General features: G+C 36.0%; 1 protein-coding gene across 6 annotated transcripts in view; it reads right to left on the reverse strand.

Moving 5' to 3' along the window:
• LOC129954149 (regulating synaptic membrane exocytosis protein 1) overlaps positions 1 to 27,575 on the reverse strand; it is a 202,662-nt gene that overhangs the window by 164,116 nt on the left and 10,971 nt on the right. The window lies entirely within an intron of this gene.

Consider the following 27,575-nt stretch of genomic DNA (forward strand, 5'->3'; position numbering starts at 1 on the left):
AAGTTTTTTCCGAAGGACAAGGATGAGAATCTAAAAACGAATATAAAAAGTTGAGGGTACTGCCATCAGCGAAACAATTTAGTGGGTTAGAAGTTTCAGACAAAATATCATTTATAAAAATAAAGGAGAGCGTCGTGTGTCCTGATTTGACTGACAATTCCTCCAAGAGTAATTTCTGTCATGAAAATTGCTTTCTTAAATTGGCGTTTTGTATTCGGCTGACTGTAGGTCCCATCCATCTCTGAGAACATTACTCGCACACAGGAGTGGTTGAGAGTTGTAAGTCACTAGTTCTCAAAGGGCTATTTTTTTAAATTGTTAAGGGATAGTAAGAGGTTAAAATCATTTCAAATAAGGTGAATCGTTTTGAAGCTTAGTTAATTTATCAAAATTATCTTCAACATTTCGCTTAAAATTTTGGGCCAAAGAATCCTTAATTTCTTCAAATAATTTAACGTTTAGCGCAATATCGTCAAACTATATGAAAAGGCTGTTGGATTCATACTGGAACCAATTTACAAAATGATCAAGAGTAAAGGTGGAAGTGCTAACTACCAAACTTAACCGGGCCTTGTTTTATGCCAATCCAATAACAATTAAAATATATTCAATTTTTCCTAGTTCTACTCTTGCAAATGGGCGAAAGAATATTTAGTACTTTATTTTAGAAAATTCTTTCCTTTGACTATTTCTGGTGCTTCTCAAAATGTTCTGTTCCGTTAAAAATTAAAGCGAAGTGAAATAAACCCACATTCCAGGACAATTCTTATCAGACCGTATTAATTCACTTTGGCAAATTGGAAGCCCCGGTTACTAAAGCTGCTATTATATTTTTCTCTGTATTGGTTTAATCAGTCGTTTGCGTTTCGTTTCCATCAAAAGTCACGTCAAGTAAGAGCAAACGAAGGATTTTGGGTTTCGATATGTACCACACCATTTAAACATCAACATCTTATTAGGGAACTTTCTATGGTATCCCTTATGCATTCGAGAAAATTGCGCATGTTGCCAAAAAGTCAACAGACAGCTATAATTCCGACTTTGAGTTCTGAATCCTTTGCATGATGGTGAACGCAATTCTGAAAGTAGGCAATGCAATGAAGTTTTGAAAAATAGCTACACATCCCTCCCTAAAGAAATACAAAATTGAAGAGCTACGTATATAGGTTTGTACCTACCTACCTACATTTTTTTAAAAAGCACCACTACAAAAATGGACGAGCTTTCAACTTCAACCTATTTATGTTCTTCTTAGGTATCCTACTCACTATTCCAACACTCATCTGCGGATATATATTGGCATAATGTTATAAAGTGTTTGCTTTTAAATCCGTAAGGAGTTATAGTTAGTAGGGCGCAAAAAAGAAGTGGGGGCATGGAGTCGCATGATGCGCACACCGCACACAGATGGTCAACAAGGATATAGAAGGACTATTATATAAAAATGCATCATACATAAACGGGCTATGAAAAGGGAACATATAATATTGCTATGGACAGGACATGAACTGAACTGATACCAGTGATATTGCTGAATAAATTTTACTTGACGTCTACTTGAATTGGGTTGCCCTAAAAGAGTTTGTTGGTAGTTTATTTCCTTAAAGTTGGCCTCCTGTTTTATAATAACCATACCCAGATCTGGAAGAACGGTGACTTTTATGCTAAATAATTTAAATTTCGATTGCAGTATGATGATGTACAAATCTACAAGCAGGTTGCCATGGGCTTATAGTTACCGATTTACTGTAGGTACCTTAACGTTTCTTGAAAAATCTATTGCAAATTTCTTGAGATTCATAAAAGCGGATCAATTTCAGGTGGTTTCTCAAAAGTCTTTTGAATCTTGGTCAAAAATAGACAACATATATCACCTAACCCCTGATGTTATAAACCAGATTACTGCTTGATTAAAGGAAAAACTATAAGACTATCAGCCCGAGATGATTTTAGGGATTTCTTTAGTTGGTTTTGGTTTTTGTTGGAGTTCTATACGGAAGCTTAGTTGGATTTAGAAAGATCAAGGAGCCAATTATTGTGCTATAGGTGGATAGGCAAAGCAATTTATAGATTCAAACATTTATATTTTGTAGCCAGTTTAAAATAAGTAATGAAAAACGAAATGCTCTCAGTGATATCTGCGTTTTCATCGTAAACATTTTCTGCAAGGAGCTGGCTCTTAAACAAGATTTTGATCTTTTGCGAAACTACATATTGCAACATTCCAACATTTGCTGACAAGGCTCTTGCAAAATTCTCCAAACCATATACGGTTTTCGAGTTGAGGTCTAGTGTACCTTTGGTTCGAAAACCCGCATTTTAAGTAAGGCTTTAAAAAAGTCGTTAATGATATGATAGAAAGAGGAGTCAAATAAATAAACAATTTTAATAACCTTTTAAACTAAAGATTTGGAACAAAAAAAATATGTCCTTCAAGTTGTCAATGAGTGTCGAAAACTGTATCCTAATGTTTCCAAAACCACTTTATGTATACGAGTAAATCTCTTGATTAAATTATAACGTTTTTCATTAATTACGTTTTAGAAACGTGACACGATGTTAAGTATTTTGTTTTAAAAAAAATAAATTTTAGGGAAAAAACAAAAACTTTTGAAATTTTTGTATTTACCAAACTTTGTATTTTGTTGATCGACTAACATTTTTCAACGTTGCCTCACATCTTCGATGCCAGCTTTTGGCATCTACTCTGGTTAATGTAACTCCACCCTTTTTGAATTCAAATCCAAAGTTTCTCTGACTTTTTTCTGAAGGATCTTAACCTTAACGTCACTTCGATAGATTTTCTACGGTGTTAAGATCTGGACTTTGCTCCGGCCAAGTCAAGCTCTAGGAATACTCCGTCGGCAGAGGAATTGTCGGTATCCCCCTGCTGCAGTCTTCCAAAGTTGAATCTTCCACCTCGTGGTTGTTGTTCGCCTAAGAGCTTTTATGGATATTCATACGCGCAGTTTAGCACCAACTAGGTAGGTCCATTTTTCTGTTCGTACGAACGCCAACATGCTAGAGGAGTGTCTTCCGTCGTTAATTCTAGTGACCAAAATATGTTTCCGCAAATTAACAAGATATTTAGGAGGAATGATCAGAACAACCTTTTTTGTCTTAAGCTTCAAGGGACGATAGAGAACAGAGACGTACTTCTGACAGCAGGAATAGATACAGGAGACGCCGTTTTGGACAATGACTTCTTTGTTGTCGAAGATCCGCTGGAGAAAGCAGAGGCCGTGGGGGCTGCTTTCCAGAAAGTGGACAAGGTGAATTCTAGTATTGGACAATTCCAATCCGGCGAATCTTCGGTCGATAAGTCTGCTGCCGAGTATCAGTAAGATATTCGAGAAGGTTATCAATAGTGCTCTGTCCAAGTGGGCTGAGAACAACAAAATTATTCCGGATAATCAGTTCGGCTTTAAGGCGCGACATGACACTATTCATCGCAGCATGACCTTGTTTCTGACATCCAGTGGAACAAATCTAAGAGGCAATGTACGGGTGCTTTTCTGGTTGACTTGGAGAAGGCCTTCGACACCGTATGGTTAGAGTATCTGTATCTTAAGTTAAACAGACTTGGATTAAGTAAACCACTGTCGCATATGCTTTATGACATGCTTAATGGCAGACGGTTTGTTGCCAAAATTGGCAATGTAACATCTACCAAAATCTTTGATATTAAAAATGGTCTTCAACAGGGAGCGGTTAACTCCACGATCTTATTCAGCATTTACACCAGCGATCTGATAGCAAGTCTGACTCAGGCAATAGCATACGAAGACGACCTAATTGCATACAGAACGGTCACAAAAATTGAGGTTATCAAGACACTTTTGCAGGGTGACTTCGACAAGATTCAGCAATATTGCGATGACTGGAAGTTAAAAATCAACATTCATAAATGCGAAACTATTCTGTTCAGGACTCCGCTGTATGGAGCCTCAAGGGATACGAGAAAGAACTGGACAAATCTAGTGATCGTTGGACCAAATCCACAGCCAATGGAGAATAAAAGTATAGTAAAGTACCTTGGCATCTGGTGGGATCAGTACTTGTATTTCGGCAGACATATGAGTGTTCCTCTGGCCAGAGATAGGGGAGCATTTACCCTGACAAATCGGTTGTTTTTTAGCAGCCATCTTGACAGCAGGGTGAAGGTGATTTGCTACATGGCCCTTATCCGGCCGATGATTGCATATGGGTGCCCGGTATGGTTCAACGTTGCCCCACCTCAAATGGAAAAGATTCGGGTGTTTGAGAGACAATTTCTGCGACATTGCCTTGGACTACGCAGAACACCAGAGTCGGAGTACAAACATTTCTGTTTCAACCAGGTTGTATTTAAGAGAGCCAACATAAACAGAACATAAATGGGGCTTACTACCCCAACAATGAGTACTACGAAAGTGCACGTTAAAGTGGCAACATTCCGCCCGAAGCTTTTCTCTATTTAGACAATCGAGGGCTGATACAGGATAGAGAGGCGGTTCCGTTAATCTACCACGTCAGCCGTAAGACTGTAGATAGGCGACTCCTTTACAGTCGAGACGTCCTCGCAGTGGACGGAGCCAAGCGCCTTTGGTTCAGTAGGACTGTTTTCGATAGGGTGAGGCAGGAGAACCAGTTTTGGTAGCTTCAATTTGAAAATGTCATTTAAAGTTGTCTAGGGCATTTAGCCTTGGCCGGCTTACATAGGTTTCGGGATTAGGTTAGGGGAAGTCAGGATGGCACCAAAAAAAAAAAAAAAAAACAAGTCTTACAGTGGCTGTTTCTTCCGTCAATAACAACATGACCGATTTGGTTGCATGTTCGATCATCGGGGGACCGCACCGCGAAGAACCTTTGTGGATATATGGGTGCGGAAATCTGGTGCTACTGAACATGATGTTTTTCTAAGCTAGGAAGTCGATAAATCTGAGTCCTTGGGATTCCGAGTTTTTGGGACATTGCTTAAATGTTTTGGTGAGGAGCTTATATGTTTAAAAAGCTTAAAAGTATTTGTCTTAGTTTCCTCTGACAGTAAAACCACATCCACATAAGCGCAAATAAATCACAGCCTTCAATCTTCCTACTGCCTGGCCCATTGCATCGAATTTCCCGGAGGGCTGTCACATCAGCTTTGAGTTCAGCGAGGGCATCGGCCAGCTGCTCTGCTTTGCGTGTCTGGTTGAGAGTATGCACATTCCATGTACACGTAAATCGTTGTCCGTTTTTATGTTTTTTTTTTGGGGGGGGGGGGGGATGTCAACATTATCAGTCCGTTCACCCGAGGCTATTACTTGTGTTTTCATCACACTTTCATGGCCGGCATGTGAGGCCTGCGCATGACTGAGATCGTTGGAGCTGGTTCTTCAGATCGAGAAGGTAACTCAGGTGACACAGCTCTGGATCCGATGGATCTAACGTTCGTCGTTAGTTCACCTTTCGGCTATCCAGCGGGCACCACTAGGAAATGACGATACGACAATACACTGAAAAAAATAAGATTTTTGAAACTTTGCGAGAGTGTCGAAACCATTTAGACTTATCCAATCTAGCTGAAATGTTGGCTATCTAAAAATCTGCAAAGGCTGGACATTTTATGGAGTTGCGGTCATTCTATTAATATATATATCTATGTTGGACTTCCAACAAAAGTTAAACCATAAATCTATTCAAGTGCCTTTATGCCACGTCTCAGGGCAGGGCTACACTTTCTTTTCTTTCATCGCACATTTGTATGTATGTACCTATTTATATTCCCAAAAGAAACAAAACCAAATCCTGTAATAAAATATGTATAAGAATGCTGCAGTCGAATTAGCTTCATCAATTGCTTGAGTGTATTTGTATGTGACGACTCTCGCAGAAGCAAAAGCACTATACACGCGACTCACCACCCCCATACAAAATATTCGATGGCCTTATTTTTGGCTCTGTATATATGTATGTATGTACTTCGACAAGTGTCCTAGTTTTCTTCTTTTAGGCAATTTTCAAGTTTTGTGTGTTTGTATTTTGATTAAAAATAAATAAAATATCTGCACAAGGACAGGTACCACGGCTGCCACTTTGCCACTTTGGCCAATCTTGGTTAGATTTGGTGGTCATTCGTAATATTGTACTCCATTTTGTAATCTTTGAAAAAGAAACATTTTAAATGTATGGAATGGAAAAAGGACTTTTTTCTATTTTTCACAAAATTCTTTTTTGTTTCTTTGTTTACAACAATTTCGGACTTGAATTATTTTGGTCCTTTTAATTTTATTTTCAAGTGGCAACCGTGAGTTGCACACAGTCAAATAATGTTGAGCTTAAAATACACAACACACAAGAAATATCGATAGTAAAAAGCTCGTTTCAAAGTTATGTAGAGATGCGAGAAAAAGCTTTTTCAATTATCTGGGGTGGTGGTAATGAAGGTTGCATACCAACACATGTGTGTGTATGGATGGATGCTATGGACAACTTTGCAGATACGCGTGTCCTTTATAGAAAGGAAGTAGAAGAAAACACCGCGACCATCTCCTTAAAAACGAAGTAGGTACACAATATTTGAAAAAAGGAGAAATAGATAGTGAGAGAGATGCCAGCAGCCAAATGATGCTCTTGCTCTTGGTCGTTTTCGTAGTCGTAGTCGTAGTTGCCGACGTCGGCGTCGGTCGCAGTCGTCTCTTTGGAGGACTTTGTCAGGTTAAGGGTCTTGTATTATAGGAGAGGGTGTCCGAATCAAGGGTTGGTCGCGGCAGATAGCTTAAAGTGTTGTACAGTATTCTATTTTTAGAATTATTTTGCTTTTGTTGGATCTTTATGAGCTATATAGGGGTATACATAAGTTAGGTACGACAACTATAGGAGTGTGTAACTTAAAGCAGCACTAGCAGCAGGTGGGATTTTAATGTTTTTGAAAAATCGTAGGAATAGGGGTTTGTAAACATTAGTACGGAAAAATGCGTAGTTCTAATGCTTGTACCTACCTACTCGTAAGTTTAATTTTATTTCTCGAATTTGAAATCACACCAGTTGACCTGCGAGTCAAAAAACTTCATTGTTCATCCTCCCAATAAAAGTTCAATCTTAACAGAATATTCAAAGACAACAAAGAAAACCCTATTTGACTATTTTTTCTCAATGTTGAGGTATCGAACTCAGTCTATCAGCAATTTATATTATAACATAATTTTTAAAGTTGACAATCAGGTTGAAGTATAGTTATTGATTATTTATTTTGTATTCAATTTTTATAAATAAACTAGCTGAGCCGACAAACTTTGTTTTGTCATGTAAATAACTTCTAGAGAATATTTTGCTAGAAATAAATAACTAACTTATGATAAGTGTGTAAAGATGTGGAATAAGTGGGAGAGGTATAGAACACTGTTCAAAATATTATTCTACGATGTAGTGAGCTTTTTCAGCAATTCATGGTCGACATATGTGTAAAGATAGAGAGCGAACGATTACGATACTTGAGATTTAATGAAAAAAATCACCTACGAGACGCTTTCATCATATTTATCATGTTCACGTCTAATCCGAAATGGTCGGAGATTACATCTTTACTTTTATATTTCATTACAAAGTGATATGTTTAACGGTCCCACACGTTGCTGGATGTATGGAGTTGAATGAAAAAAGCTGGGATTACCTCATGCTCACATTTTGGCTTGGTTAGTCGATAAAATACGTCCTGCGGAAATCGACAGTATAATTTCTGCGGAAATTCCAGATCACTCTACTGATCAAATGTTGTATGATATTGTTACAGCAAACATGATTCATGGCCCATGTGGCAATCTGAATCGTTCATCGTCTAGCATGGCAGACGGAAAGTGTACTAAAAGTTTTCCGAAAAATTTGACTTACCACACGATCACAAATGTTGATGGATATCCGACATATCGTAGAAGAAATCCCGATAAGGGCAGACAATGGTTAGGTTAGGTTATAGTGGCTGTTCAAGATAGAGACGGACACACTCAGGCCAGTTTAATGGCCAATTGTGATACCACATGAATCTTGAGGCTTCCTCCTAAGCTCAATGGAAGTTGAGTCCCTTACGAAACATGAGAGGCTGATAATACCGATATGATTTAGTTCGTTAAAAAAGAATTCTCCTAGGTAATTCTTGCGTTTTCGACCTGCAGGGCATGTTCAGAGAAGATGAAGAATAGTTTCTTCCTCTTCTTCGTCCATACAGATTCTGCAAAAGTCATTTGTGAATACGCCTAGTCTCGTGGCGTGCTTTCCTATTAGACAGTGTCCGGTTATGACACCTATTATCGAGCTTATAAGCGATCTGCTTAGAGAGCGCAAGCACCTTGAACGTTTTAAATCCAGTGTTAGCCAGATGTTTTTTGTGGCTTGACACGTGGTGATATTGTTCCACCTGGTGCGTGCCCTCCTCGCAGCGTCTTGCATTAGCAACAGTTTACAAGTAGCGATTGGTATGCCAGTACTTGCCAAACGTGGTAGGATGGGCTGTTCATCTGCCTTACAGTTACCTGGAATGTATCTATGGCCCGGCACCCAGCAAAGGAGAATATTAAACTGTTGCACCATCTCCATTAGAGATGATCGACAGTTATGGACTGTTATAGAGTTTGTAGGGACAGAGTCCAGAGATTTGATAGCGGCCTGGCTGTCAGAGAAAATACGGATATCAGATGTTGATATCACGTTTTCTTTGAGCCAAGACAAGACTTCCTTAATCGCCAAAAGTTCCGCCTGGAACACGCTACAATGATTGGGAAGACGGAATGAGAGCCTTAATTTCAGTCGTTCAGAGTATACACCTCCACCAACCCCTTCTTTGGTTTTTGAGCCATCTGTGTAAAAATGGATTGACTCATCCTCCAAGAATGTCCTATCCTCCCAAAAAGATCTGGTAGGTATAGAAATCTGGAAGTTTCTGTCGAATTGTAGTTGGGGGATGGTGTAGTCTGTGTGTTTTGGAATTGATTCTAAGTACCTTAGAATTACGGAGTGTCCAATGTTGTTGTTAGTCCACTGCGACGAAGCATTGAGGCGAATAGCAGAGCTTGCAGCTATTTGTTTGCTAAATATGTCAAGACTTGTAAGGTAAAGCAAGGTGTCCAGTGTTGCAGACGGGGTCGTGCGAAGTGATCCGCTTATACATAGGCAGGCTGAACGTTGGACTTTATTTAACTTATCCCTGTTTATATTTGTATATTTTGACTCTTTCCTGTTCGTTACGTTTCGAATTTAGTTTTTTGTCTAAGACAAGACCTAGATATTTAGCCTCGTCTGAGAATTTTAATTGGATTCCTTTAATATAAGGAGGGTTGACAAATGGAATTTTGTATCTCCTCGAAAATAAGACCAGATCGGTTTTGTGTGGGTTAACACCCAGTCCACACCGATCAGCCCAAAGTATTAATCTGTCTAAGGCATTTTGTAAGAGTCATTTGCTTAAAATATTAACAGCGTAGACATTGACATTGATAACCGTTGGGTGCTCTTATATTTTTCCTCTGCTGAGTAAAACATTCAATAATCATAATAATGTTGAGTTCTGCAGTTCAGTGAAGAGCATGAAATACATTTGCAAATATGTGAATAAAGGCTGTATTTTGATTTGAAAATACCAATGTGAATGCTCCTCCGGTTAACAAATATGACGAAATAACACTTTATCAAATTGGCCGATAAGTCAGCTCCAATGAAGCTGTTTAGGGTATCTTTGGTTTTCCAATTCATGAAAGAGATCCAGCAGTTACTCATTCAGCCGTCCGTCTTGAAAACGGCCAGCGCGTATATTTCACGAGCGGGACATCGATTGATCGTGCTTTTAGTCCACCAAAAACTACATACACTGAATTTTTTAAATTGTGTAATCGTGTATATGCTTTTGGTGCTTACTGAAGCAGGATTGAATTGTACAGCTAAGCAACTTCGCTTACTGTTCGCTACAGTGCTGACTACATGTTTCCCGGCCTTAGCAGAGACATTATGTGATAATCACGAAGATTCAATAACTGCTGATATATTGCATCAACATCGTACATGGTGGAACGATATTACGATAGTATTCAGTACCGCTATGTAGAATGAAGCATTGATTGAGGATCTCTGCATTACCATTGCCAACTTACCACTCAATCATTTCGGTAAGCATTCACCAAATCGAACAGTGTAAAATTATCATCTGGGATGAATGCACTATGGCACACAAACATTCGCTTGAGGCGGTAAACGGGACATTGAAAGATATATAAAACAACGACAGACTATTTGGCGGCGCTCTGTTATTCCTTTCAGGTGATTTCAGACAAACACTTCCTGTTATTCCACGTTCAACGTACGCTGATGAAATCAACCATCAAGGTCCATCCGCTGAAACATTCTCAAAACAACTGTTAGATATAGGCGACGGAAAAGTTACTACAGATGAAATTGGATGCATAAAATTACCGGTCGATTTCTGCACGATTATTGAATTTCAAGATGCTCTCATTGACCAGATATTTACCGCTGTATACTAAAGGTTGGATTTTGTTTTGTTATTTAAACCCACCGTAGTACCCGTGGCATGATAGTTAGTGCGTTGGACTGTCATGCCAGAGGTCTTGGGTTCAATTCCTGCCTGTGCCACCTTAATTTAATTAATTTTCGCGGGTACTGCTTCTTGCGAGGAATTGACAAATCCTTCAAGAGTAATTCTTGTCATGAAAAAGTGCTTTCTCAAACTAGCCGTTCGGATTCGGCCTAAAATTGTAGGTCCTTCAATTCCTGACAACAGTACTCGCACACAGGAATGGTTGAGAGTTGTAAGTCTCTAGGCCCTGGTTAACAACAGACTGTTGCGCCACCCCATTTGATTTGATTTAAACCCACCACGGTTGTGCAACGGCACGCGATTCCTAATTAAAAAATTGATGAAAAATAAATTAAATTAAATGGTAAATTTCCAAGTGAAAATATATTACCGCGAATCGTTATTAAACCCATAGATCTGCCAATATATACCTATATATCTGCCCACTTATGTACCACTTATAAACAACGTCCTTACACACTTACAATAAGTTAGTTATTTATTTTCAGCAAAATATTCTCTAGAAATTATTTACATGACAAAACAACGTTTGTCGGGTCAGCTAATATATGTATATATAGTTGTCGCTAATATACTAAACTATTGCACTTGGCCATTTATCTATAATAAGCTTGAATTCGACCATCCTTCAAGTCATATTACTTTGAGTAACATAACACTTGTTCAGAAGATCAGATACAATTGCAATTATTCTGCTGGAAGTTGAAGTCTTTTTTAATCTCTTATCAAGTTAGTGCATCAGGTTAGTGCAAAGGACTGTCATGCAAGGGGTCTTGGGTTCACTCCCTGCCTGTGCCACCTTAATTTTGAAGCTATAAAGGGCAAAATGTTCTAAATTTTCCTGACAAACTCCAACCGCAGCAGGTGGAACAATCTTACGGAGTGTATCACCGTAAACGGACCTATTTATTGGAATTTCTAACTGTTGACTAACAAATTTCATCCCTGAGGCTGGGGTGCGACCCACACTGATATCTTCTGTCTATTTGTTCTGCTTAAAAATTTGTAGGTTTTCTTGTTGGGTTAAAAAAGTTGATAGTTGAATTATTCTTAAAAATTTTAAAATTACCAACAATATTTTTGATATAAGAAAATAGTTTAGTTCGAAAATCGAGTTTTGTTAAATAGATTTTTAGTCGAAAACAAATTTTTAACAATTTTAGTAGCATTATTTACAAATTGGATGAATGAAATTAATTTGAGAGATATCAAGAACCGAACATCTATTTTTACCAAATTTGCGCACTATTTCTTGTAGATTTTATTTTTTTATGAAAAAATGGACTGTTAAACTTTTATAAAAAACTTATGAATATCGAAAACAATATTTTCTGTGAAATAAAAAATTTAAAGACATTGAAATGGAAAAGCTATTTGAGTCAAAGTAAATTTTTACCAAGTTTTAATATTGTTTTTTTTTTGTTACGATTTGATTTTTCTCAAAATTTTAATGAATGTTGACAACAATATTTTTTATAAAGCCAATATCTCAAGGTTTTAAAAAGATATTTGAGTCGTTAATCAATTTTTACTAACTTTTATTAATTGTTTTGTTTAGGTTTTATTTTTTGTAAAAAAACTGTCAATTCGATTTTTCTCAAAATTTTTCGGAATGTTGAAACCAATATTTTTTATAAGTTAAAATTAGTGTTAAAAGCCATAATTTCAAATTAAGTCTTTTAGAAAAGATATTTGAGTCGAAATACCATTTTTTACCAACTTTAAGTAATGTTTTTTTTTAGGGTTTTTATTTTTTATAAACAACTGTCACTTCGATTTTTCTCAAAACTTAACTAGATGTTGAAAACTTGATTGAAAAATTGTATGAACAAACGACTTCTGCTGTTTGGTAGCCAACAAATTTTTTGAATCGGTTACAGGTGTGAAACAAGGATGCAATTGAAGTCCTTAAGCATTCATAATGTTTATAGACGACATTACCGATTATTTATGTGGCGGTGTAATAATTGGGGGAATCTTTATAAAAGTTTTGATGTATGCAGATGATTTGTTGCTCCTTGAGGACACACCAGAACGCTTACAGCGAACGATTAATTAGCTGATAAATACTGTGACTATTGGAGGCTGTATGTCAACATACATACAATCCAAAACGATGGTGGTTAGAAAAGGAGGTGGGTGCTACGCTAGGAATGAGAAGTTATTGTTTGATGGACAGGAATTAGAAACAGTAAAGTCATATAAATACTTGGGAATGCATTTCTGCTGCAACATGAACATGGAACAACACTTTCAGGATAAACCAATATTCATCTAAATCAGCTATAAGTGCCGCATGGAAAAACTGTCTGGAAGATAAACATATATAGATGAGAATCAAATACCAATCATTCCAGGCAGTTTCCAAAACCATCAAAATCTAGAAGAACTAATTGAAGAAAAATTTTAACATACCTCTTATTTATCTTTATCTTTATTATTAACATTTTGTTAAACTCGGGCAGACGGCTTTTTTAGTCATGTCTTAAAATTAAAGAATAATACTTTTTTGTAAGAACTTAAATTTGGAAAATAAACAATAAATCTATATATCTAACTTTAGCAAATTGTTAAGAGATAAGATGATAAGACCGTGATAAGGTAAATCATCTTTAAAATTTAGTAAATTGCAAAAGTAAACGTGGCATGATGGTTAGTGCGTTGGACTGTCATGTCAGAGGCCTTGGATTCGATCCCTGCCTATGCCATCTGAAGTTATTTCACGGGTACTGCCTCTTGCGAGGAATTGACAAATTCTCCAAGAGTAATTCTTGTCATACAAAAGTGCTTTCTCAAATTTGCCGTTCGGATTCGGATTAAAATTGTAGGACCCCTTCATCCCTGACAACAGTACTCCCACACAGGAATGGTTGAGGTTTGTAAGTCACTTGGCCATAGTTCTCAACGGATCCATCAATTTATTTTCTTTTAAATTGCTGAAAATGGCTAACATTTTACTAAATCGTTTTAAATTAAGCGCCAAGGAATTTTCAAAAATTTCTGTTAAAGTCAAAGAAATACTAATTGATTCAAACTTAACTTCTTTTAAAACAAATTAAATCAAAATAGTATCCATAAGCTAAAACCCAATTAAACGTAACTAAAGCTGTACCTAATTATAGCCTAAGAATCCCTCTAATGTATAGCTACGTACAATCAATCATCTCTTTCCGCTTTAAATGAGTCACCTCTATACTACTTAAGGTTTCTATAAAGCCGTAACTCTGTTTTGAAAATAACCCTATTCATTAACCGTCTTCTGCGTCACTTATTTTCAACAGATAAGCCCGCACATTTTAATAAAGGCGAATATTCCATTCAACAGCGTCAAGTCTAAAACTTCTAATGATAAAAGTTACTGTGACGACACTTCCATCAGTATATTCTCCTCTGTTGTCGCCATGTATAGTATGGCCTGTCTCGGCAGTCGTCATTGCCCGCACCCCTATATTTTACCATAACGACACAACCAGGATCACAATGCAGAAAATGTACACAATTATGACGTAGGGATTTTCCCTTGCCTACAAAAACTACTGTATATGCATTCGACCTTTTCTTATTACGTTCTGCCTATACACATATAATTTGTGTCCTTAAAACGCATTAATTTGAAAAAAAAAATAATTAAATCATAGTCTTAAAGGCCCACCAGGACAGGAAAGTATCAGCACAGCCGACTTGTAAATGTCAAAAGTCAAAGTTTCATTGAGAAGTGATGCTTCCACACCCTCCTGCGATAAGCCCCAGCTTTCTTACAACGACGAGCGTAAGCAACATAAAACCAGGTGAGCGAGCAAACGTTACATTTTCTTGTATGTCTACAATAAATTGAAGCTTTTTGGTTGGAATCACCCAAAGATTGCAACAGCTGCTTCTTCAAATACTATACTGCCTGAATCCTTGTGCGGGCATGAATAAGCTCGTGCTATAAATCTTCAGATGATAATCAAAAGAAGACATAGACTTTACATCGAAAAAGCATAGAACCTATAAGGGCCACTGATCTGGTCTCAATAAGTAGAAACTTGAGTTATAGGTACATTCCACATACACAATGTGTGTGTGCTGCAGCCCACTTATTGCATGCATTATCCTATTGAAGCATCCTTCAATATGTTGTCTTTCCGGGCGCGGCCTTTGACCTTTTATTTGATAGCAGCAGACTCCCACGTAATATGTAGAACATACAAAAAAGCAGAGAATGAAAATAAAACAAATTGTGAAATGGTTAACGTAAATTCATTTTCCACCAACTAGCATCACGTGGATGTGTGCAGAATCGATGTTTTATTAATTAATAAAATCAATTACAATTTTGTAATTTAAAAAAAAAAACACACACGCACAAACTCAATGCGTTTGGAGCTCAATAAGTAATATTTAAACTATCAAATTAATAAAATACCTATCAACTTAAATTAAGTAAATAATATAAAAAATGATAAGCTATGTACTGCACACTGCTTTGTCAGGTAGTTGAGGGATCTAATGGACTTTGACATCCTACTTAAAGCACTTGGATTACGCGGACGATGGTTTCTTACTCTCTTATAGCATCATGGATCTCCTTCAAATCGTGGGGCAAAAAATTAATTCCGGCAAAAGAAAAATGATCAGCCTTGAAACCCGACAATTCTCTTAAATAAATATTTCCTCACAAACTTTGGAGAAAGAGGAGAGTTTTCAATACCTTGGAAGTATGGTCTCCACCAAAGGCGGAACAGAACAAGGCGTTCGGTATACTGTCGAAAATTTGGAGGAATAACTCTTATCAACTTAAGAACAAAGCTACTAATGTTTTACACAAACTCTTCATTATGCTTGCAGCGCCTGGAAGGTTACTTCAGCCATTACAAGGAAGCTTGAAACCTTCTTGAATAGATGTCTTCGCAACATCCTAAGGATTTTCTGGCCAAACGGAATATCCAATGAGGTCCTTCCTATAGTTCAGGAACCTAAAGAGTCTATTTTTTTTTTCACTTCAGAATTTAATTTTAAAGGGTTGAGTGAAAGGCTATTTTTCCCACACCAAAATGTGAAACTATCCATGTCGGCTTCCAAAAGAATACGATCGTAGGTGGACTTTATTATTTTGAAAATCATATCGTCAGCAAAAATGAGAAGTTCATTTGAGCGTAGACATCGTTAATAGACAGGATGAACAGAAAAGGGCCAAGATGGCTTCCCTGGGGAACACTAGATTGAGCAACAATAGGTTCTGAAAGACAATTTCTAAATTTTAGCTCATGGGATCTGTTTTCAAGGTATGATTTGATCCAATCTAAGAACAATGGTGGAAAACCAAGAGCTTTGAGTTTGAATAAAATAATTCCGTGGCTGAGTTGGTCAAAAGCTTTAGAAAAGTCAGCGTACGAGTATACACAGTCAACTTCATAACCTTGGTCTAAAGCATTTGAACATATGTTTGAGAATGTGAGGAGATTTGTAACGGTTGATCTTTTTTTACAAAACCATGTTGCTGTTCGCAAATGTGATTTTTACTAAAAATGCTACACTTTCACAAACAACGTTCAAAAAATTTTGGGAATGGAAGAATGCTTTGCAATGGGCCTATAGTTTGTTATATCCGCCTTGTTACCTTTCTTGAAAATTGGTGTTAGAAATGACTTTTTCCATATATGTACTGGGAAATTTCTTCTTCCGGGGCTATTAACAAATGACTCACGGAAATTTGTTGTGGAAGCGTTACAAGTATCAAGTTTTATCTAACGAAAGGTTCTTGTAAGTGAAGTTAACTGGAAAGCCATCTGATTTTTTCTTTGAGTTTACAAAATTCCAAAAATTTTTAAAAATTCCCTTTCAAAGAGGTGCCCTGCCCATATCAGTTACACAACTAGCGTATACAAAATTAGAAAGAGACTTAAATTCATTAAAGAATTCAACATAAACAGAGAAGTTGATTGGAGACAGAGTTTTGACATATTTTGCGAAGGCGTAAGTGGCAATGGATTAGACATACGCTTCGAAAAGGTAACGACTACATTGCTCGCCAAGCAATGCAGTAGAATCCGCTTAAACAAGAAGAAAGAAGAGCTTTAAGACCAAGAAGCACATGGCGCAGGATAATCGAGAAGGAATCAGAATCTAGTCAAGAGCTGGAGGGAGCTAAAACATATCTCCGGAAACCACTTTCGATGGCGCGTTGGCTTAATGGAGGCCATATGCCTTTAAATTCCTGAAACTTGTCTTTAATTCCATCTTATTTGCTTTGGCTTTCTTAAAATGTTTTTTTTTTTTTGATTTTTTATTAAATAAATACAAGAATTTTTAAAATCTTAAAAAACTAAAAAAAAATCTACTTCTTGAAGTCAAATTTGTTTTGGTAGCTCTAGAACTGTGATTTATAAACGAATTTCAAATTTAAATTTCCCAAAAATGGCAAAAGTGACAATTTCGTTAAACTTAAGAACGTTTCATAAAATCTTATAACTTGAAATAACTCTTGAAATATTTGAATATAAAGTTTTTGTCATTGTAGTTTTTAATTATTGTGCATTCCTTATATTAACAGTATCCGGAACTTGTTCTAAATTTAAAAGGAAAAAGGACTGTTCTCTTAATTAACCGCAGAAATTTACTTTTGAAGTGACTTGCCTTTTTTTTAGTAAAAGTATAGTTTGTAGTACCCGTGGCATGATGGTTAGTGCGTTGGGCTGTCATGCAAGGGGTGTTGGGTTCAATCCCTGCCTGTGCCAGCTTAATTTAAAAAATTAATTTTCGCGGGTACTGCCTCTTGCGAGGAATTGACAAATCCTTCAAGAGTAATTCTTGTCATGAAAAAGTGCTTTCTCAAACTAGCCGTTCGGATTCGGCCTTAAATTGTAGGTCCCTTCCATTCCTGTCAACAGTACTCGCACACAGGAATGGTTGAGAGTTGTAAGTCACTAGGCCCTGGTTCACAACGGACTGTTGCGCCACCCCATTTGATTTTGATAGTCGAGGTTCTAATAAATTATATACGATTTGACGATGTCAGGCTAGAGAACATATCGCGGTGAATTTGACTTGTCTGACCCTATTTCTGAACTTTTTCATTGATTTGTAAAAAAAAAACTGTCAAGAAGTTTACACGATTAGAACATTTGACGGTAAAGATGAAATGCTGGTGGCTTTTCGCGGTCGCTGCAAATTTGGAAAAGACTCTGATGGAAAAGATTTTACTAAAGCAAAAAAGAGACTGTTAAAACAACTTAGGCAGTTCTAAGCCTTGTCTCAACCATTGTTGAAGGAACCAAGGAAGGTTACCTCTGATAATTGGTTTTCATTAATGAAATTGATCAATACCTCGAAACACCTAACGTTTGGGGATACTTTGAAAAGGATCAAACGTGAGATGACCCCCGAGTTCAAAACATCCAGGCAGAGATCAATTGAGTCATCGCTATTTGGTGGGACCAAAGATACCACCTTGTCATCTATTGTGCCGAAGAGAAATAGAAGTTTCGTGGTCATGGTTTCGAGTGTGCATAATACTGCAAGTGTAAAGGAAAGAACTAAGAAACCTAAAATAGTAGTTGATCTACTAAATCAAAAATGTTCAAATTACTCCACTGCTGAAGGTTGCCTTTGACTATATTTTACAGATTACATGTCTTCATCGAATGTTTACGTCATGCGCTTGAGCAATCAAACCCAACATATTAAAAGTCAACTCAAATTTAATGAAAAAATAGTCAGAAAAGCTCACAAAGCCAAAAACAATCACTTTTAGAAAACCATCTTTACACAAAACCAGCTATTGGGAATGGGGAACAACTTTCTGACTGGTTTTCAACATTTATCGCCATGAAACAATGTTGCAATGTAAGTCCTTTTAGCTTCATTGTGTATATTGATGACCTTATTGATGCTCTAACTGAGGGAGTAGATTTTGAAGGATGATTCGGTGATCTTTCCTAGTTCTCCTGAAGCTCTGCAAATTATGATCAACCGGAAAAATGCTCATTGTCATGCACGGAGTATTGTCTATTGATTTGTAAAAAAACAAAAGCTATTATTTGTAAAAATGGTGGACAGAGATATTCCAGGATGCAACAATGGAACTACAATCGAAATAACATTGAAATTTTGAAACACTACAAATACCGTAGATTCACAATAGCAAGCAATCTTGTCATTGTGGTTTGAAGAAATATGCAACTTAGCAATGGTATGTGGAGTCTTACTGAATCTTTCTTTGGAAAACGTCGTGACTTGAAAGAAACAATTGCATAAAATGGTGGAGTGTTTTAATGAGAAATGGATGCCGGAATGTCAATAAAAACGAGACCGTCAATGCATCGATCAATATATGTATACTTTGAGCATATCCTTGGAGATCCAAACTACTTGCAGGTCATAATTAGTGTTCCGCAAAGAACTGATCTTTCAATGGGTTATTTTAGGATGAGGAAATATGTGTATTTCATTTCTTGGTCGTGTGCCTGGTATACTGCAGGAAATCGGAAGGGCTTATTTGGGAAAAAAGTGTTTTGGAGTGAATTTGAAATGATATAATATGAAACCGCTTGATAAGCTCTAAACTGACACCAGTTATCTCGGTAAATATTTGAGCATTCCTCAAAAATTACGAGCCGTGTTTACATCGTTCGTGTTGCCGGTTTGCTGTTTTGGCATATCGATTAGTAGGCCCAACTCCCTTCTAAACCTGCCCTGCACAAGTTTCTCTTTTTCTGAAAATTTTTGCTTGCTCTCTAGGCCACGCACATGCCATTTTTTAATTCCTTATCTGTAAGAAATGTTGAGTTGTTAGAAAATTTTTGTCGATACCTAGATTGTTCAGCTCTATCACATCCCCACTTCATGATAGTTTTTATAGCTGAGTTTTGCGCTAAGTTCAAAGCTTGAAAAACTTCCTTTTGAACTTCACAAAAATTAAGTTTTATTTCGGCTGCTTGTTCTGTTATAACAATACCAAAGGCATAACATAATTGTTTAGCATCCTGAACGTTATTGTAAACTGGATAGAATTTGAAATGTTGTGCGCTTCAGCTTGCTGACGCAAAATTTTATACTTTTATATATTTTATTTATTTTATATATTTTATTATTATGGGTTGAAAGATCTGCATTAGCTATAAGGGCAAATGCCTGATTAGCAGATAATTTTGCCGCCTCCTGGAATGAAGACTCATGTGCTTTTTTAAAATGTGTACCTGTTTGAGGAGAATCAGCAGACAATTGTCTCACAATTGAAGCCGAATCTTTTTTACCCTCGCTTCTTAATTTCATTTCGGTGGCTAACGATAGTTCTTATCCACTTCTCTTTTTGATAAGATCATCAACCTTACGTCTCTTAGACCAATAACAACATGAATTAAAATCTTTGTTGTGGTCTTCCTGGTTTTTTATTTTCACATCAGTCACAATGCAAGAAAATTGAAGACAATTTTGAAGCCATAAACTATTGTACTGCAAAAACCGTCCGTGGTGACGGCCAACTTTGTCCCATTTGACACCAATTTTTTGACAAAAACCTCTTATTTTACTGGTTATCTCTTGAAGTGCTGCATCAGGTAAAATTACATCACCATACTCTCGTAAAATATGATCTCTAATTTCATTAAATCTATTCGAGCTTGAGACTGTATACCAAACATCAAAAATTGACCGATATGTTATTTCACTAGCCATTGTTTATAACGGACAAGTCTTAATTATTCGGAAACTTTCACAATATTTTGAATTCCTTCCTATTACCTTATAGGGTAAAGTTCGTAATGAGGATGGCCTCACAACGATATTCTGCGATATAATAAAGAAAAGTCTATCCTAAATCATTTACTTTGCAATTTTCTTTAAACAAATCACTTACCATTTAAACAGTGCACTTTAAAAAGTGACATAAGGCCAAATTATTTTGGGAAATAATACCAACTACCCTGCTATAAAAATTGGGGTGGGTGCGAGGTTGAGTGTATGAAAATTTTGTTTGCAAAGTGAAATAAAACCAATTTGACTTTATTTCAGTTTGTTTAAGTGTAATAAGACCAATTAATTATTTATTACACTTTACAAAAGTGAAATAAGGCCATTTTTTCTGAAATTTGGCTTTATCTTAATATTCTTTCAACCTATTTCCCTTAGCATATGAAATCGAAATCACAAAAAAGTAATAAATTAATCTAAAATAATCTTTTTAAATGGGCATTGGTAATAAACAAATTTTTTTTAATTCCAACTATTTTCTAATCATAACTGTCATTGTCAATTTATTCGACAAACTCAACATCACATTATTGCGTATTTTGCCTGAGAATCTTGGCTTACATCCATACAACATCAAGCTGACGCAATAATTCAAGCCGATTGATAAAGATATGGACTTATAAGAAATGTTTTATGGTGCCACAAAACTTTGAGTCGTTTTTCACACATCTGAATTATCAGGCAATTTATTAAATAAGTGGGGTGTAGTAACCGTATAAAAATTGCTACTCACGAGACTATAACGCGACTTAAATTAGAGCTCAAACTAGCTATCTCTAGAGCTCTCACATTATTATAATCTTTACTTTAACCTTCGGAAGGCAAGGCTTATTTGCCTTAGTGAATTCATGGTCCCATCACCTTTTATAAAAAAAAAACAGTAAAACAGAAATGAAATAATATATTAAAGATCGAGAAAAGTATTCTTTTGAGGTTTTATAAAAAAGTAGTGGGATGATGGGTAACCCCACTTGGTATCGGAAGGTTAAAAAAATGATTTTAAAATATTATAAAAGTACAAATGTTTTAAAGGAAAAATAACGAGTTTAGGGAACAGATCGAAACTGGGTGCCATACGATGCACATTAGATATAATACAAACCTAGTGTTTTTGACTAATGAGCAACGGTTGAATTTTAGAGGAATGAGTTCCACCTCAACAAATTGAATTTTCGATTGTACTAAGCCATAATACGCAAGTTTTATGATTTTTTAGGGCAATACAGACTTAGGTCGCAGATCTGTCTTACAACTTTATTAAGAAAAAGTTTGAAATTGTATCGTGAGTAAAACTCACAAGTATTTAAAGTGATCATCACGTTCAATATCGAAGCAACCACTAGAACAACGTAAACCTGGACAATTCATAGGTAAACAGACTTGAAAACAAGAACAGTTATAGTTGCATGGTAAGTCAGGGAGAAACTTTCGGGAAAAATTCCCTTTAAACTAAAGGGCATGAATTTAGTCTTGCTACTTATAACTAATTTATGTGACCCAAACCAGTCTCGAAGAATATCTAAGTCATGGTTCATACTAACAAAAGTTTCAAAGTAATTATTATTAGAGTACGAGAGAGCAGTATCATCCGCAAAAGCAGGTCATTTTCTCTTAAAAGGCTGTAAGAATAAGGAGTTAACAAATATCAGAAAAAGGATAGGACCTTAAACAGAACCTTGGGGAATTCCCATTCTGAGATAAGATACTGAACTTAGAGTATCTTTTATCTTGGTCATTTGGATACGATTTGTTAGGTACGAACAAAACCAATCATAAAAAAGCCTCTGAAACCGGGATAATAAAGTTTTTTTAAGTAATAACTCATGGTCAACCGTATCAAAGGCTTTTTTAATGGCAATGAATAAAGACGCCGTTACCTTGGAGTCATTAATTGAGTTATAAAATTCACCACATAGTTTTAACAGGGCATATTCTCTTGACTTACCTTTAAGAAAACCAAACTAACTATCACTGAAAAACTCACTTCTAGAAACAAAGAACATGTTTCTGTTTTTGAAAAACCTTGAGAAATACGGAAAGGAGATTAATAGGTTCTAAAGTTATTTAAATCCAAAGAATCACGTTTTTTATGTAATGGGATTATTATAGCAGTTTTAGAAAACACACCTTTTCTCACACAAACATTAAATTTGAAACAAAGAACATCAGCAATTTGAGAAGTAATATTTTTTAAGATACGGCTGAAAATCATGTGATAGGAAGGCGAGTTTGACGATTTAAGAGAAAAAATCAATTTGTGAATTTCAAAGGCAGAGAAGTCATAAAAACAGAAACTATTTCCGTAGAAAATATCATTCTGAACGCCAATTCAGAATTATCAAACTGTAAATTATTTGAAATTGATGAAAAAAGCTGATTGAAAACATAAGCTACATCAACAAGATCTGCGATTATTTCTGTATCTTTATAAATTTTTAATTCTACAAATAATGGATTATGATTCAAAATTTCATTCACTATTCTCCATTCCTTTTTTATATTTCCAACGTTTTCAGCAAGTTTTTGAGCATAATAATAATCTCTGCACTTAGGTATTTCATTTTTCAAATCGCATCACACTTTGTAATACAAATTCTGAAGTCTTTAATTTTTAGGATGCTTTGAAACAGATATTCGAAGACGGTTTTTGTTTTTTATTTTAAGATTGTACTTCAAGCCGATATAAAAGTTTTTAAATTGTCTTAAACCGTTTGCGTTTTCTTTCCCAAAAGTTGTCCAGTCTACTGTAGTTATTGGAAAACCCGAAATTAATTCAACTAAGCTACAGTGTTTCTTCTCGGTACAAAAGTTTTTCAATTAATATGATTGAACCAAAGGCTAAGTACCACAAACAAAGGAAACTGATTATAGTTTGGCCTCCTTGAAACATTATGTAATTTCAACCTTTTAATGACAGAATCAAGTCGTTGTTGTAGTATTCAAATCCTATTCATGTTCTAGACATGAGTCTAAATACAAAGAGAAATTTATTTATTTGATTTATTCTTTATTACTTTCAAAATGATTAATAATTCAATATTTATAGGATGGAATATCGAAACGTTTTTTAAAGCAATCAAAACAAAAAAGATGGCTGCATGAATACATGGAGAGAAAGATGACACAATTAATTCATATTTTATAATAACCACTAAATTCCTAAATTGTGTTGTTTGTTACAGAAATATGTTTCAACTACATAGTATATTCATTAATCAAACGACTTTTAAATATATTCATAAGTTTTCTTTAGAGAACAATAAAATAAAATTTGACACATAACACAATAACATTAAGACGATTGGAAAACAAGGTATTAATGAGGTCATGGAGAAAACACGAGGGTGAGAAGCTCGAATTTGAAGAAATGAACCAAATTCTTTTTTTTTGTATATATTATACTATCTGACCCGGACAAGCGTTGGCTCACGTTTCTTGTCAAATAACATTGATGTAAACACAAACTACACCATCTCCTAACTGCAATTCGACAAAAACTTCCAGATTTCTATAGCTTTCAGATCTTTCGGGAGGATAGGGCATTCTTGGTCCACTTTAATATAGATGGATCAAAACAAAAGAAGTGGTTGGTGGAGGTGTGTATTCTAAACGAGTGGAAATAAGTCTGAAGAAATCTTATCCTGGCTTAAAGAGAACGTGATATTAAGTTACATCTGATATCCGTAATTTCTCAGATAGTCAGGCCCCTATTCAATCTCTGGACTCTGGCTCTACAAACTCTTTAACAGTCCATAACTGTCGACCATCATTAATGGAGATGGCACAACAGTCTTATATTCACCTTTACTGGATGCCGGGCTGTAGAAACATTCCAGAAAACTGTAAGGCAGACTCACCAGGAATGGTACGGTACAACCCATTGTACCACGTTTTTTTAATGCTCGCATACGTACCTGGATGTAAACTATTGGTATTGCAGGACGCTGTGAAGAATGCAAAAACCAGGCGGAATAACATCACCACGTGTCAGGTCACAAAGAGCATTGGCCTACACTAGACTTAAAGCTTCTATCTCTAAGCAGATCGAATAAGTCAATAAATGTAATAACCGGGCACTGTCTAATAGAAAAGCACGCCACGTGGCTAGGCGTATTCTCAAATGACTTTTGTAGAAGCTGTGTGGATGAGAAAAAGGAGAAAATAGTTCTTCACCTCCTTAAGTGATCGTTTCACAAGAGGCGGTTGGTGACGACAGACATACCAAGAATATCGAGTCTCATTTATGCAAGTGCCATCCATGAATAATCGGAGTACATTTCGCTTGAATGGTACAAAACATATTGGGGTTTGGAAGCATTAAATTCCACCCGGATTCTTATTCCGCATTGTACAATGTTGTTTTTGTCAGAATGGTGTCTGAAAACGAATATGAAAAGCTAGGAGCACTATCGTGAGCAAAGCAATGTATTGGATTAGAAGTTGCAGGCATGAGATAATTAAAAATGAAAAAGAGTGTTGGAGATAGAACAGAACCTTGGGGTACATCAGCATAAATTTTGTGGTTTTCTGACTTGAACCCATCCAATACCACTGGTATTGAACGATCCGAAAGGTAATTACTAATCCAATGAATTATTGATTCACAAAAACTGAAACCACTCATTTTCGATAAGAGAGCCGGATGCCAAACCCTATGAAATGCTTTTAAAACATCGAGTGTAATAATCTTACTGTCTCCAAAACAGTGATGTAAAGATTTGCTTCCTCTGTTCTGTGAGATGAATCATGAGATCACCAGTGAACTTTTTGCTGCTAAAGCCGTACCGTCGCTCATTAAGAAGCCTTCGATGTTCGAGATATTTCTTGAGCTGATAATTAATCAGCGCTTCCATGACCTTAGAAATAAGGGACGTAAGTGCAATTGGACAATAGTTTGAGGGGGAGGAGGATTCGCCCTTTTTAGGGACAGGCTGGACAAATGCAGTTTTCCATCCACTCGGGAAGAGACCTGTAGAATAGGACAGATGGAAAAGCTTACGCAGTGGTTTTTCCAGCGTTGAGGAACACCACTTCACATCAATAGGGGAAATACTATCCGGCGGATTTGTGTATGTCAAGGTCTTTTAGTACCTTTGCGACTGCACTAGTGCGAAAGAAGATTCGTCCCATAGAATCATTTACGCTCTCAAGAACAGAAGGGCTCATGACACTTTCCGGTAGCGTAGAATTAAGAGCAAAATGTGCTGCAAGCAAATTGGCTTTATCAATCGAGCTTACATAGGGAGTGTCATTCTCAACAAGTGTTGGAACCGAGGATGATGTGGTGTTTTGTACGTTTTTGACAAATAACCAGACATTTTAACTACCTTTAAGAAATTTTAGTATTTGTTGCCTTAATTTCTGATCATGTATGATCATTACAGGTCTTTCTTTTAATAAGCTTTTTTGAGCTTATTCCGAATTACCTCAGTCGGGTTGGCTCTATAACAACGGAAACTTACATCTCTGAACCTAATAGCCTCTTTACAGCTCGAATCAAACCATGAGTTCTCTTTGGGTTTGATAGACTTCACATAATTCGGAATAAAAGTTTTCATTCCACAAAGAATTAAATTTGTTACATCAACGCTCCTAGATATTTGAATTCCTGTACTATTTCATCAGGTTGGTTGTTAAGTAACCATCTTTCTTCTCTCAACCTTCTACAACTCCGTGCCACAAATACCATTATCTTTGTTTTCTCTGAGTTTATTTTAAGGTCTCAGATATTGCAGTACGTTTGGACCCTATTTATTTGTAGCTGGAGAGAAGATGGAATATCCGCTAACATAACCAAGTCATCCGCGTAAAGAAGTTCTTTTATACGAATATCAGAAAAACATACTCCACCGGGTAAATAATCTGAAATATCATCAATGTAGGGCAAACAAGATTGGGCTGAGGATACATCCCTGGGGAACACCTGCAGTCGTTTGAAACCAATTTGAAATCTCGGCTTCATCATAAACTGTCGCATAAGTTTTAGTTACAAATTCTTCGGAGATATTTAGAAATTTTCTAGATATACATATAAGTGAGGCCATTTTGTAAATGAGAGCTTGTCGATTGACGGTATCAAATGCAGCTTTTAGGTCGATAAAGCAAGCAAACATCTCCTTTTTCTTTTGGATAAATTTGTTAGCAATACTCGATAAAGCAAAAATATGGTCAACCGTTGAAAAGCCCTCACGAAACCAGCTTGAAACATACTTAAGCGATTATTTGTTTGATTCTACCCAATTGATAAGTCTTTTGTATAGAATTCTAGCAAATACTTTTCTAATGGAATTTAATATTGAAATACCTCTGTAATTCTCAGGTAAGCTAGCGTCACCTTTCTTAAATATTAAAAATATAACAGCTTTATTAAAGCTCGAGGGAACGCAAGCGGAATCGTACAAGTTGTTGTAAAAAGAAAGAAGATAGAAGAGTTTTTTCAGAAATCCAACGGGAATGCCTTCAACTCCTGGGGACTTATGGTTTTTCATGTTAAAAAGAGCAAGCTCCAGTTCAAAAATCCGTTGTTTCTTGAAAGCGATTTCTTCATTAAAAGGTAAATAAATCTACCTACATAATTCAATAATACGTTCGGTTACTAGCGTAAAATACGACATTGGTGCAGTGAGTTCAAGTATGAGATTCTGACTTTATACATTTTCAACAACTGGTACATCCCTTGATAGGAGGTGTCAGTTAAATGGGTGGCGGATTGTTTGGTTTAATTTGTGTTTTGTTTTCAAATCCATAAGTAATGAAAAGCTTGAAATGTTTCATCGCATTGAATATACACCTAAACCTACAAAAATAAATGTTAAAAATATGCGAATTGGGTATTGATGTATGTGTTTTAAGTCGAAGGTAATTCTACACATTTCCATATAATGGTATAGATACAGTTGAAGTTATATAATAAAGCCACTGGAATTTAAATTAGCTTTTCAATTAAAAGCTACATAAGTATTAATTGGACAATTTAAATTTGAACTACATTATTTTAGTTGCTGTTCATAATTGCTATGTTTTAAACACAATTTAATATTAAAACCAATTTTTAAAGAAATTTGTTTAGATCTCATAAACACAAGTTGACATTATTAGTAAGCCATCTAAAATAAAGAACTTTGAGATCGTTTGCTAGGCTTTAAGGTAATTTTAAAAGATTGTGCAACTATTACTTCTTTTTAACTTCTAATAGGAAGTTATTGTAATGGGTCTGATTTGTAAAAAATTGAAAACTTTGACATTTCTCTACGTTTCAAGGTCCCTAGATTCAAAATGA

Source organism: Eupeodes corollae, chromosome 1 (assembly GCF_945859685.1).
Source record: "Eupeodes corollae chromosome 1, idEupCoro1.1, whole genome shotgun sequence".
In the NCBI taxonomy this organism is placed as follows: Eukaryota; Metazoa; Arthropoda; class Insecta; order Diptera; family Syrphidae; genus Eupeodes; species Eupeodes corollae.